At 43.6% G+C, this 12,807-nt stretch overlaps 1 long non-coding RNA gene across 1 annotated transcript; it reads right to left on the bottom strand.

Annotated features, from left to right (window-relative positions):
* Window positions 1-690: 690 nt before the first annotated feature.
* On the bottom strand, window positions 691-12,742 carry LOC116561837. The gene is made up of 3 exons (XR_004273628.1): window positions 10,138-12,742; window positions 1,595-1,598; window positions 691-703 (listed from the first exon to the last, which is right to left on the bottom strand). It is a non-coding gene; the product is annotated as an uncharacterized LOC116561837 (long non-coding RNA).
* Window positions 12,743-12,807: the final 65 nt, after the last annotated feature.

Below are 12,807 nucleotides of genomic sequence, written 5' to 3'. Positions count from 1 at the left end.
CCAGGATGGTCTCGATCTCTTGACCTCGTGATCCACCCGCCTCGGCCTTCCAAAGTGCTGGGATTACAGGCGTGAGCCACCGCGCCTGGCCAAATTATAATTCTTAAATCTAAAACACATCTCAAGTCACCACCCTCTCTCCCACCTGCAGGGAGCCCCCGGCCACCTGCAGAAACAGGGCCCCTTCACCCCCTCTTCCTGCAGGACACCCTTCATGCAGACCAGAAACCCATGAACGTTTATCTCTTGCTGTTTGTCAGAAGCTGCACGTTAGAAGCATATTCTTAGAAACATTGTGAGGCGAATAAAAAACATTGTAAATACCACTCGAACAGCTGGCTGAAAGAGGACCCAGACATTCTTATGGTGGCTTCATTTCTCCCTTCCCCCTTAGGCCACATGTAGGAATTTCTAAAATCCCAGAAAACCTGAATCATCCATGGTCCAGCCCTCAGCACTGTGTGCTTGGGGAAGCTAACAGGAAGCTGAGCCCCCACGGGCAGCCCTGAGTCTCCCAGGAAAGGCCCTGATCACCTCAAGAGGGCAGGCTGCAGGCCCTGGGGGGATCCCAGGGAGGAGAGGAAGGTGGCTTGCTTTCTTGTTTTGGTGGTGCTACACTTTGGGTGTGGAAAAAGCTGTGGTTTTGAGAAATGCACTGGAAAAGGTGAAGACAATTTCCTGTAAAACATGGGTCACACAGCTGCTGTCTCTCCTAGCTGCACCCACAGGGGTCCACACATGGGCCAACAGCTGGGGGTCTGCTCTGCAGAGCCAGGGGGCTGGGCTCAGTACGCTGCAACCCCCACACTCTGGGATCTGGTGCTGAGAAATCTGGAGAGGCCAGTGACCCACCCCCACCTCAAGACTCCCCGCAGGAGGGATGCCCGGTCTCCCTGACCCTGTCTCTAGGGTCCCACGCATGCACCTGTGGAGAGGAGAGCACTCAGGCTGTTTTGGAAACACAGGGATATGTGCAGAGGCTTGCATTTCCTAAACACGCACAGACACATACACACACAGACACACACACACACTCATATGCACATACACACACACACACACACATACCAGCCGGGGCCTTCCCTGCTGTGATAGGGCTCCCTCCTGGGAAGGGCAGGGCCCCCTTCCACACTGGCTTCTATCTGTGGGATGAAGGCTCTTGGGCACTGGACGCTAAAAATACTGGGGTTGTGGTGGTGGCGTCACCACAGGAGAGGCAAGCCAAGAAAACCTCCGGCTACTACCCACCCCCAGCCTCCCAATCTCAACTTCTAGGTGACTGATGATGGGAGTCACCCAAAAAGAAGCTTGCCAGGGTTCCCTCCCCACCACCCACCAAGCTCCAGGGATTTTGCCTGGAGAGAGCAGGCTGTAAAACAGATAACTCCCGAATCTCTTCCCAAAGGAAGTGATTTCACTGAAACAAAGTATGGGGAGGTGCAAGCCTAAGGGCACTCCCAAAAACAGTGCAGGTGACGGCTAAAGGGCAAAAAGCAGATGTAGGCTCGCTGCAGACCTGCTAGTTTGCCAAAGAGAATTGCTAAAAGAGACAGCTCAGAGGAGCCTGCCTGAGTTCAAAACAAATCTCAAACACAGGCCTCAGGAACTACCCTTCAAAGGATCCCGAATTTGATAGTTTACAATGTGGGGCGATTTATAACCCAGAGTGTTGTTAAAACACTAGAGCCATTATCTGGTCAAGCTGGGTATGGCTAGGAAAAGAGAGTAAAAGTGAGCCATGCCCTGATCAAAGGAGAGCTCCCACTAAATCCTGGGATGACTGTGGACATGCCCATGGCTGAGTTCCCCGAGGAACAACATTAGATATTTAACATTGGAATTTGAGGTTGGGCGTAGGCAGATTCCCATAACATAAGCCACCCAGTCGCTAAACAAATAAACAAGTAAATTACAACAACCAGCCTAGAGAGCGGGTTCATAACCAGAGTTGCTACATATATCATCTAAAACAGCAGTACCCAACCATTTTGGCACCAGGGACTTGTTTGTGGCAGATAGTTTTTCCCACAGACTGGGAATGAGTTAGGGGATGCTTTTGGAATGAAACTGTTCCACCTCAGTCATCCGGCATTAGATTCTCATAAGGAGCATGCAACCTAGATCCCTCCCATGCACAGTTTACAATAGAGTTCATGCTCCTATGAGAACCTAATGCTGCCACTGATCACACAGGAGGTGATGCTCAGATGGTAATGCTTGCTCACCTGCCCTTCAGCTCCTGCTGTGCTGTCCTGCTCCTAACAGGCCACAGATGGGTACCAGTCCACAGCCTAGGGGTTAGGAACCCGGATCTAAAATGTCCAGTTTCCAAAAGATCACAGCACATACAAAGAAACAGGAAAGCATGACCTATAAACCAGAAATAAAGCAGACAACAGAAACTCCCTGAGAGAGTGATCAGATGTCAGACTTAACAGAAAAAGCCTACAAAGTAGCCACTACAATTTTTTTAAAGAACTAAAAGAAATCATGATAAAACGAGATATGTGACAACACTGAATCAAATGCAGAATACCAATAATGACACAGAAATTATAAAACAGAACCAAATGGAAATTCTGGACACGGAAAGTATAACAGTCTTAAGTAAAACTTCACTAGAAGGGCTCAACAATACATTTCACCTGGCCAAAGAATTAGTAAATTTGAGAATAGATCAGGCCAGGCACGGTGGCTCGTGCTTGTTATCCCAGCATTGGGGGAGGCAAGGTGGGAAAATCACTTCAGGCCAGGAGTTCAAGACCAGTCTGGGCAACATAGCTGTATTAATCCATTCTCACACTGCTATAAAGAAATATCCAAGACTGGGTAACTTATAAGGAAAAGAGATTTAATTGACTCACAGTTCCGCATGGCAGGGGAGGCCTCAGGAAACTTACAATCATGGCAGAAGGCACCTCCTCACAGGGCAGCAGGAGAGAGAATGAGAACTGAGCAAAAGTGGAAGCCCCTTATAAAACCATCAGATCTTGTGAGAACTCACTCACTACCACAAGAACAGTATGGAGGAAACCACCCCCATGATTCAATTATCTCCACCTTGTCCTATCCCTTGACATGTGTAGATTATTACGATTCAAGGTAAGATTTGGGTGGGGACACAGAACCAAACCACATTAATAGCAAAACCCTGTCTCAGCAAGACATAAAAAAATCTGTCAGGTGTGGTGGTACATACCCGTGTCTCAGCTACTTGAAATGCAGAGGCAGGAAGATCACTTGAGCCCATGATATTGAGGTTGTAGTAACCTATGATCATACCACTGTACTCTAGCCTGGGTGACAGAGACCCTGCCTCTAAATAAATAAATAAAATAAAAAAGAAAATAGATCAATAGAGATTCTGCAATCAGAAGAAAAGAAAAATGAATAATGCCTCAGAGAAATGTGGGACATTATTAAATGCGCCAACATACATATGACAGAAAGAAGGAGAGGAAAGAGAAAGGAGAAGAGAAATATTCAAAGAAATGATGGCCTAAAATTTCCCAAAATTAACAACAAAAACTCAATAATCTACACAAATCTATACATATTGAAAAACTCCAAAGACACATCATAATAAAAATGCCAAAAGGCAAAGACAAGGAGAAAGCCTTGAAAACAGCAAGAGAAAAATAAGGCAGGAACCCTCAACAAGATTAACAGCTGACTTCTCAGCAGAAATAATGCAGGCCAGAGGCAATGGGATAACATATTCAAAGTGTTCAAAGAAAAAACACCTGTCACTCAAGAATCCTACAACCAGCAAAGCTACCTTTCAAAAATAAAAGTGAAATAAAGACTTTCCTAGATAAACAAAAACTGAGATAATTCACTGCTAAAAGGCCTGCCTTACAAAAAATACTAAAGAAAGTTCTTCAGGCTAAAAGAGGGCTGGGGGTCTGCCCTGCAGATGAAAATCTGAATCCACAAAGAGCACCAGTAAAGTTAGTCATGTAATTATAAAATACAGTATAAATTTGTATTTTCTTCTCTCATCACATAAATGATTTAAAATGAAATTGTACAAAACAATGTATACATAAGGTATTGTTGAGCCTATAATGTATAGAAATGCAATATACTTGACAATTTAATGGTACAAAGAAAAAGGGTGTGAGCAAAGGTGTACTGGACTAAGGAAATTACTCCATATGGAACTCAAAGGACACTCTCTATCTGCTGATAATGAGACTCAGGATATAATGCAAAGTGAAAAGAGCAGCATCCAGAACAATATGCATAATGTGCTGCCTTGCAAGAAAGAAATAAAAACACATACACATATTTGCTTGTATTTCCAAAAATAACAATGACACTCACAAACCAAGAAATGCCTGAGGCTACCAGAAGCTGTCAGAAACAAGGAAAAGAATTTCTTCCAGAGCCTGAGGTGAGAATGCAGCCCTGCTGACACCTTGATTTTGGTTGTCTGGCCTTTAGAAGTCTGAGACAGCAAACTTCTGTTTTCAGGCACTGAACTTGTGGTAATTAGCACTACAGGAAATACAGTTCTCCTCTGCCAAACTGAGGACAATTTATGCATGAAGATAAATTAACTAGCTGGGCATGGCAGCATGCGCCTGCAGTCCCAGCTACTTGGGAGGCTGAGGCAGGAGGATTGCTTGAGCCCAAGAGTTTGAGACCACCCTAAGTAACATAGCAAGGCTCCATCTCTAAAAAATTAATTAACATAGTAACAGAATATAACTATGGAATAAACTAGGAAACCTTGGAGTCAGGCTGATTAAACAGTCAAATAAAATGAAAGTTTGATAAGCAATATACATGTACATAGTCTGCAAACAGCTCCACAGAAATACATAGAAAAGTAGATTTAGGGGTACAAGTGAATTTTTGTTACATGGATATATCTCACAGTGGTGAAGTCTGAGCTTTTGGTGTAACGATCACCCAAATGGTGTACATTGTACCCAATAGGTAATTTCTCATCTCTCATGCCCCTCCTACGCAACCACCTTTTGGAGCCTCCAATGTCTATTATTCCATCCTCTATGTCCATGTGTAAACATTGTTTAGCTCACACTAATGAGTGACAACATGGCTTTCTGTTTCTGCCTCCAGTTCCATCCATGTTGCTGCAAAAAAAATTTTATTCTTGGCCAGGCGCGGTGGCTCAAGCCTGTAATCCCAGCACTTTGGGAGGCCGAGGCGGGTGGATCATGAGGTCAAGAGATCGAGACCATCCTGGTCAACATGGTGAAACCCCGTCTCTACTAAAAATACAAAAAATTAGCTGGGCATGGTGGTGCATGCCTGTAATCCCAGCTACTCAGGAGGCTGAGGCAGGAGAATTGCCTGAACCCAGGAGGCGGAGGTTGCGGTGAGCCGAGATCGCGCCATTGCACTCCAGCCTGGGTAACATGAGTGAAACTCCGTCTCAAAAAAAAAAAAAAAAAAAAAATTTATTCTTATAGTATTCCATGGTGTGTGTATATATGTGTGTGTGTATACATATGTTCTAAATTCTTCTAGTATTTTTATATAAATCACATTTTATTTGTCCAATCATCCGTTGAGGGACACCTAACTTGATTCCATGACTTTGCTATTGTGATAGTGCCGCAATAAACACACGAGTGCAAGTGTCTTTTTAGTATAATGATTTCTTTTCCTTTGGGTAGACACCCAGTAGTGGGGTTGCTGGGTTGAATGGTAATCCTATTTTTAGTTCTTTGAGAAATTTCCACACTGTTTTCCATAGAGGCCGTGCTAATTCTACATTCCCATCAACAGAGTATAAGCATTTCCTTTCTCCACATCCTCACCAACATCTGTTGCTTCTTAACTTTTTAATAGTAGCCACTCTGACTGGTGTAAGATGGCATCTCATTGTGGTATTAATTTGCATTTCTCTGTTAATTAGTGAAGTTGAGCACTTTTTTCATATTTTGTTGGCTGCCTGTATGTTGAAAATTTTCTGGTTCATGTCATTTGCCCACTTTTTAATAAGGTGGGGTTTTTTTTCTCATTGAGTTCCCTGTAAATTCTGAACATTAGTCCTTTGTCAGATGCATAGTTTGCAAATATTTTCTCCCATTCCATAGGTTGCCTGTTTACTCTGTTGCGTATTTCTTTTGCTGTGCAGAAACTTTTTAGAGTCCCATTTGTCCATTTTTGTTTTTGTTGCATTTGCTTTTGAGGTCTTAGTCATAAACGTTTGCCTAGACCAATGACCAGAAGAGTTTGTCCTAGGTTTTCTTCTAAGATTTTTTTTTTTCGAGATGGAGTTACACTGTTGTTACCCAGACTGGAATGCAATGGCACGATCTCGACTCACCGCAACCTCTGCCTCCTGGGTTCAAATAATTCTCCTGCCTCAGCCTCCCGAGTAGCTGGGACTGCAGGCACACACCACCATGCCCAGCTAATTTTTGTATTTTTAGTAGAGACGGGGTTTCACCTTGTTGACCAGGATGGTCTCGATCTCTTGACCTCGTGATCCACCCGCCTCGGCCTCCCAAAGTGCTGGGATTATAAGCGTGAGTCACCGCGCCCACCCTTCTTCTAAGATTTTTATAGTTTGAGGTCTTACATTTGTCGTAATACACCTTAATTTTTTTATATGGTGAGAGATAGGGTCCAGTTTCATTCTTCTACATATGGCTGTCCAATTTTTCCAGCATCACTTATTAAACAGAATGTCCTTTCCCCAGTATATATTTTTGTCAACTTTGTCAAAGATCTGTTGATTGTAGGTACATGGTTTTATCTGGGTTCTTTATTGTGTTCCATTGATCTGTGTGTCTATTTTTATACGAGTATCATGCTGTATATTTGGTTACTTATAGCCTTCTAGTATGATTTGAAGTCAGGTAATGCAATGGCTCCCACTTTGTTCTTTTTGCTTAGGATTGTTTTGGCTATTTGGGCTCTTTTATGGTTCCATATAAATTTTAGGAATTTTTTTCTAATTCTGTGAAAAATGACATTGGTAATTTGATGGGAATATCATTGAATCTGTAGATTGCTTTGGGCAGTATGGTTATTTCAACAATACTGATTATTCCAAGCCATGGGCATGAGATGTTTTTCCATTTGTTTGTGTCATCTATGATTTCTTTCATCAGCGTTTTGAAGTTCTCCTTGTAAAGGTCTTTCACCTCCTTGGTCAAATGTATTCTTAGGATTTTGTTTGTTTATAGTTACTATAAATGGAATTTCTTGATTTGGTTCTTAGCTTGATCATTATTGGTGTATAGAAATGCTACTTTTTTTGTTTATTAATTTATCCTGAAACTTTACTGAAATCATTTATCAAATCTAGAAGTCCTTTGGAGGAGTCTTCAGGGTTTTCTAGATATAAGATCATATCATGAGCAAACAGATAATTTAATTTTCTCAGTTTGGATTTTTTTTTTTTTTTTAGACAAGATCTTGCTTTGTCACTCAGGCTGGAGTGCAGTGGAACACTCACGACTCACTGCAGCCTCAACCTCCTGGGCTCAAGTGAACTTCCCATCTCAGCCACCTGAGTAGTTGGGACTACAGGCACATGCCACCATGCCCAACTAATTTTGGTATTTTTTTGTGGAGACAGGGTTTCGTCATGTTACCCAGGTTGGTCTTACACTCCTGGGCTCAAGCGATCCACCCATCTCAGCCTCCCAAAGTGCTGGGATGACAGGCATGAGCCACTGTGCCTGGCTAGATACCTTTTATTTCTTTCTCTTGTCTGGCTGCTCTAACTAGGACTTCCAATACTATGTTTAATAAGAGTGGTCAAAATGGGCATCCCTGTCTTTTTCCAGTTCTTAGGGAGAGACCTTTCAGTGTATCCCCATTCAGTATGATGTTGACTGTGGGTTTGTTGTATATGGCTTTTATTACTTTGAGGTATGTTTCTCCTATGTCTAGTTTGTTGAGGATTTTTATCATAAAGGGCAATTAATTTTATTGAAAGCCTTTTCTGCATCATTTGAGATGAACTTTTTTTTTTTTTTTTTTTTTGAGACACAGTTTTGCTCTGTCACCCAGGCTGGAGTGCAGTGGTGAGATCTCGGCTCACTGCAACCTCTGCCTCCCACGTTCAAGCAATTCTCCTGCCTCAGCCTCCCAAGTAGATGGGATTATAGATGTGTGCCACCATGCCCAGCTAATTTTTATATTTTTAGTAGAGATGGGGTTTCCCCATGTTGGCCAGGCTGGTCTCATACTCCTGATCTCAAGTAATCTGTCTGCCTCAGCCTCCCAAAGTGCTGGGATTACAGGCATGAGCCACCATACCTGGCCATGGTTTTTGTTTTTGTGTATGTGGTGAATCACATGTATTTATTTGTATAAGTTAAACCATCCTTACATCCCTGAAATAAAACTCACTTGATTGTGGTGTTACCTTTTTGATGTACTGTTGGATTTGGTTTGCTAGTATTTCACTCAGGATTTTTGCACCAAAGTTCATCAGGGACATTGGCCTATAGTTGTTGTTTTGGTTGTATGCCTAGTTTGGTATCAGGGTGATACTGGTTTTGTAGGATGAGTTAGGGAGGATTTCCTCCTTCTTGATTTTTTGGAACAGTTTCAGTAGGATTGGTACCAATTCTTCTTTGTCTAGTAGAACTTGGCTGTGAATCTGTCTGGTCCTGGGCTTTTTTGCTGTTGCTGGGAGAGTCTTTTTATTACTGATCCAATCCCACCACTCACTATTGGTCTGTTCAGGATTTCCGTTTCTTCCTGGTCCAACCTTAGGAGTCTGTACGTTTCCAGGCATTATCCATTTCCTCTAGGTTTTCTAGTTTGTAAACATAGAGATATTCACAGTAGTCTCTGATGATCTTTTGTATTTCTATGGTGTTAGTTGTATTGCCTCCATTTTTATTTCTGACTGTGCTTATTCGAATCTTCTGTTTTGTTTCTTGGTTAATCTAGCTATCAGTCTATCAATTTTGTTTCCTTTTTTCAAAAAACCAACTTTTCATGTCATTGATCCTTTGTATTTTTCTTTTGCTCTCCATTTAGTTCTGCCCTCATATTTTTTATTTCTTCTGCTAGCTTTAATTTTGGTTTGTTATTTGTTCTTATTTTTCTATTTCCCTGAGGTGCAATGTTAGGTTGTTAATTTGTGATCTTTCTGTATGTTTGATGTAGGCATTTAATGCTATAAACTTCTGTTTTAGCACTGCTTTTGTTGCATACAAGAGGTTTTGGTGTCTTGTGTCTCTCTTTTCATTTGTTTCAAAAAAGGCATACTTAAGAGTAAGTTCACAGGGAGAAGCCCAACAGACACCCCTTTCTTCACTTCATCATTGTGGACATCACCAGGAACGTACAACCCAACACTGAGAGCACAGCATCACTGCTATGATGTTCCTGCCAAAAAAACAAGTCCTAAATATAATCACGAGAAAACAGGAGACAAGCCCAAACTTAGGAACATGCCACAAAATAATGGCTACACTCCTGAAAATCAGGGCCATGAAGGCTCAGGAAGCCCAAGAGCCGTTCCAGGGCATGGGATTGAGGGGACAAGTAAACGTAACAAATGCCTCTGGACCAGGCCCTCTGCCATAAAGGACATCCATGGGGCAAATGGCATATCTCAAAAAGGGCTGAGGATTAACTGACATCAGGGCTGGCCTTTCAAGCTACTGTCCATGTGGGCATGGGGGCCTCATGCTCATTTAACATTCTGTTATTTATTTATTTATTTGAGACCGGGCCTCACTCTGTTGCCCAGGCTGAAGTGGCATGACTATTCACAGGTGCAATCATTGTGCTTGCAGCCTCAAACTCCCAGACTCACTTGAGTCCCACACTTACTTAAGTCTGGGAGTTTGAAGCTGCAAGCACAGTGATTGCACCTGATCCTCCTGCCTGAGTCTCCTGGGTGCTGGGACTACAAGCACATGCCACTGCACCTGGCTCGACACCAAAATTTAACAGTGAGTGTCTTGGAGCTGAGACTATATGGGGCTTTTGTTTCCTTCATTCTGTTGGTATCTGTTTTACATTTTTCAACAAAGAATATATATTCCTTCCATAAAAAGAAACTACAAAATTATTTTTAGAAATACAGCGTCCACACACATTTACGATCTTGGAGTCCAAGGTGGAGGAGCAGCACAGAAGGGTGACTATAGTCAATAATAATTTAATTGTATGTTTTAAAATAACTAAAAGACAGGCATGCACTGGATGTTGGGTCTTGTTTTCTGGGAGCCTACAAGGGATGATGAAGTTCCCTTCTCTACCTCAAAATGTTCAAATGTTTGTAGAGTTGCTCACTGGGCCATCTGCATTACCAAGGCACAGTGAACCAGAAGCTTGAAGGGGCCAGCAGTCTGGTTTTATGAGACCCCAGGGAATGTGCCCTGATCTCTGAGAACCATTCACCAACACTAACAGGGTAAGAGACAGTGACAGAGGAGAGCTTATCAAATTGAAAACCTGTGAAGTCATTTCACGTTTCATCAGCAGTTTAACAGTGACAGGTGCTTGGAGAAAGCTCACAAGGTTGATTGGAGGACTTCACTCGATCAGTGCCTCCCAAACTGCTGGGTGTTTAGTGTGCATGCATGTCATCTGGGGAGCTGCGGCAATCCCCAGGAGCGAACCCATTCAGGAGGGGGTGAGCTTTCATGCCCCTAACCTGCTCGTAGGGAAGGCCACACCAAAAAGAGAGAAGCCTAAGCCAGTTTTCTCTGAAATGTGCCCCTACTCCACTTTGTAGGAGGCACTGAGCCGACAGCTGGTTAGATCCCCTGCAGGCACTTCACCACTCCCTGGGCCTCAGTTTCCTTATTTGAAAACTGAGAACAACTTTGCAAGACTGCTATGAGAAGCCAATATATCTGGCACTGGTGTGGAGATCTGGGGTAGCAGCCTGGGGCTCTCTGGGCCTAACTCTGCCTTCCCCTCCCTCTGCCCACTCCTTTTTGTCTCTACTGGTCCCTGTCCTCATGGCTCTAGACACTAGTCACTGTCAGATGTGCTAGAAGGAACCTGAGACGAACTGATGGCAACAACCTGTTTTGTCACAATAACATTGCTAGAACATAGTCTGGGCACATCAGGTGCATTGTGTATGCAAAGGACACACCATTTAGGGCGTTCTCTCCTTGTTTAACACCTTTCCCAAGTTGGGAGTGGGGAGCAGGTTAACACAACCTGCATGGTAGACTATGTCTTTACTGCAGCCCCTATGCACCTGCCTCAGTCTCTGCTTTCCAAAGTGACAGCCTGTTCTCTGATAAACTCACTACCTCTGGGTGTAAATGTCCAATAATGAGTTAACCTCATACCTATCCCTGCCACATCTGGATTTCAATTGGGGAATTCTCAGTGATTTTATTTGTCAGGATGCTTTGCTTGCAACTAACAAAAGGACTGCGTGAATTTCTCTTAAACAATAAAGAGCCTCATCATCCCATCCAACAGAAGAAAAGGGACAGGACAGCTGGAGGAAGCTCATTCATGGCTCAGATGTCCGGGCCCAGCTTTCTCTGCCGTCTCACACCTCACTGGCACATTTTGAAGCAAGTGTTGAGAGGCAGGAAAAGGAGAAGTCACTTTTCACAGGCCAAGGTGCCCATTTCTACACCCAGTATTGGCAAGAACTCAGGAGCCTGTGTCGGGAGGATCGCTTGATCCTCCCGAGGCTGCAATGAGCCATGATCACGCCACTGTACTCCAGCCTGGGCAACAGAGTGAGACCCTGTCTCAAAAACAAAAAGAATGGAGCTACCCTGACGCCTTGGCTTTGAGGGAGGACCTTGCATCTACCAAGGTCCATGAACATTTGCTAACCAACTGGATTTCAGTTAGCAAGAAGTGGGTGACTAGTCTCCTCCATGCTATAAAGCCTAGACCCCAAGGAGCACATGGAGAACAGTGGAACCTTTGTCATGACAGTCCCAGTTCTGAATGCCTCAGCCAAGTTCCTGAGTCCCTCCAAGCCTCGGCAGCTTCATCTGTAGAATGGGGCTGCCAGTATCCACTTCATGGGGTGGCTGTGAGAAATGAGTTTGTGCACAGGCTCAATAGTGTCTGGCACCCAGCGTGCACTGGCACGCGGTAGCTTTTACTACCATTCTTGTTAGCATTGTCATCTTTTCCCCAAGGGCCTTCTTTAATTAAGCCACTCAGTATTAATCTGCATAGATCTTAACGTTTTTGATGCAACATGCTGTCCAGACCCTGAGGATTTCAGATAAGGGACTGTAAACCTGTATATTTTTCAGAAGTGACATAAATGTAAATGAGATTGTAGGGTTTTGAGATCTCCATATAAGAACTATTTGTACATTTTTAATGCGTCATTATAATTTGAGTCAATCACCGTTTCTTTTTTTTTTTTTTTTAAGAGACAGGGTCTTGCTGTTTCCCAGGCTGGCCCCAAGGTTCTCAGTGCAGTAATTCTCTCACCCCAGCCTCCCAAGTGTGGCATGCCTGGCTCAGTCTCCATTTTGAGTCACCTTGCAGCATTTCAGTTCAGGTGCTCCAGGGCCTGACTTCCACAGGTAGTGCTGCAATGTGAATCCCTCACGTGGAACCCTCAAGTGCTCGTGCAAGCACTGGTCCTGTTCCCAGCCCAGTAGTGCTACAGATGCACCTGCAAAGCTGGCGTTCTGCTGTTTTCTCATGGAGTTATCACGGTCAAGTACAGAGCCTAAGAACCTGACATTATCTTGCTAGGGAAATACAAAAACATTTTTTTTTTTTTTTTTTTTTTGAGACAGAGTCTCCCTCTGTTTCCAGGCACCAGGCTGGAGTGCAGTGGTGTGATCTTGGCTCACTGCAACCTCCGCCTCCTGGGTTAAAGCAATTCTCCTGCCACAGCCTCCC

The sequence above is a fragment of the Sapajus apella genome, unplaced genomic scaffold (assembly GCF_009761245.1).
Source record: "Sapajus apella isolate SASKATOON/1434 unplaced genomic scaffold, GSC_monkey_1.0 scaffold30, whole genome shotgun sequence".
Classification (NCBI taxonomy): Eukaryota; Metazoa; Chordata; class Mammalia; order Primates; family Cebidae; genus Sapajus; species Sapajus apella.
This window is presented reverse-complemented; position numbering and strand designations above follow the sequence as displayed.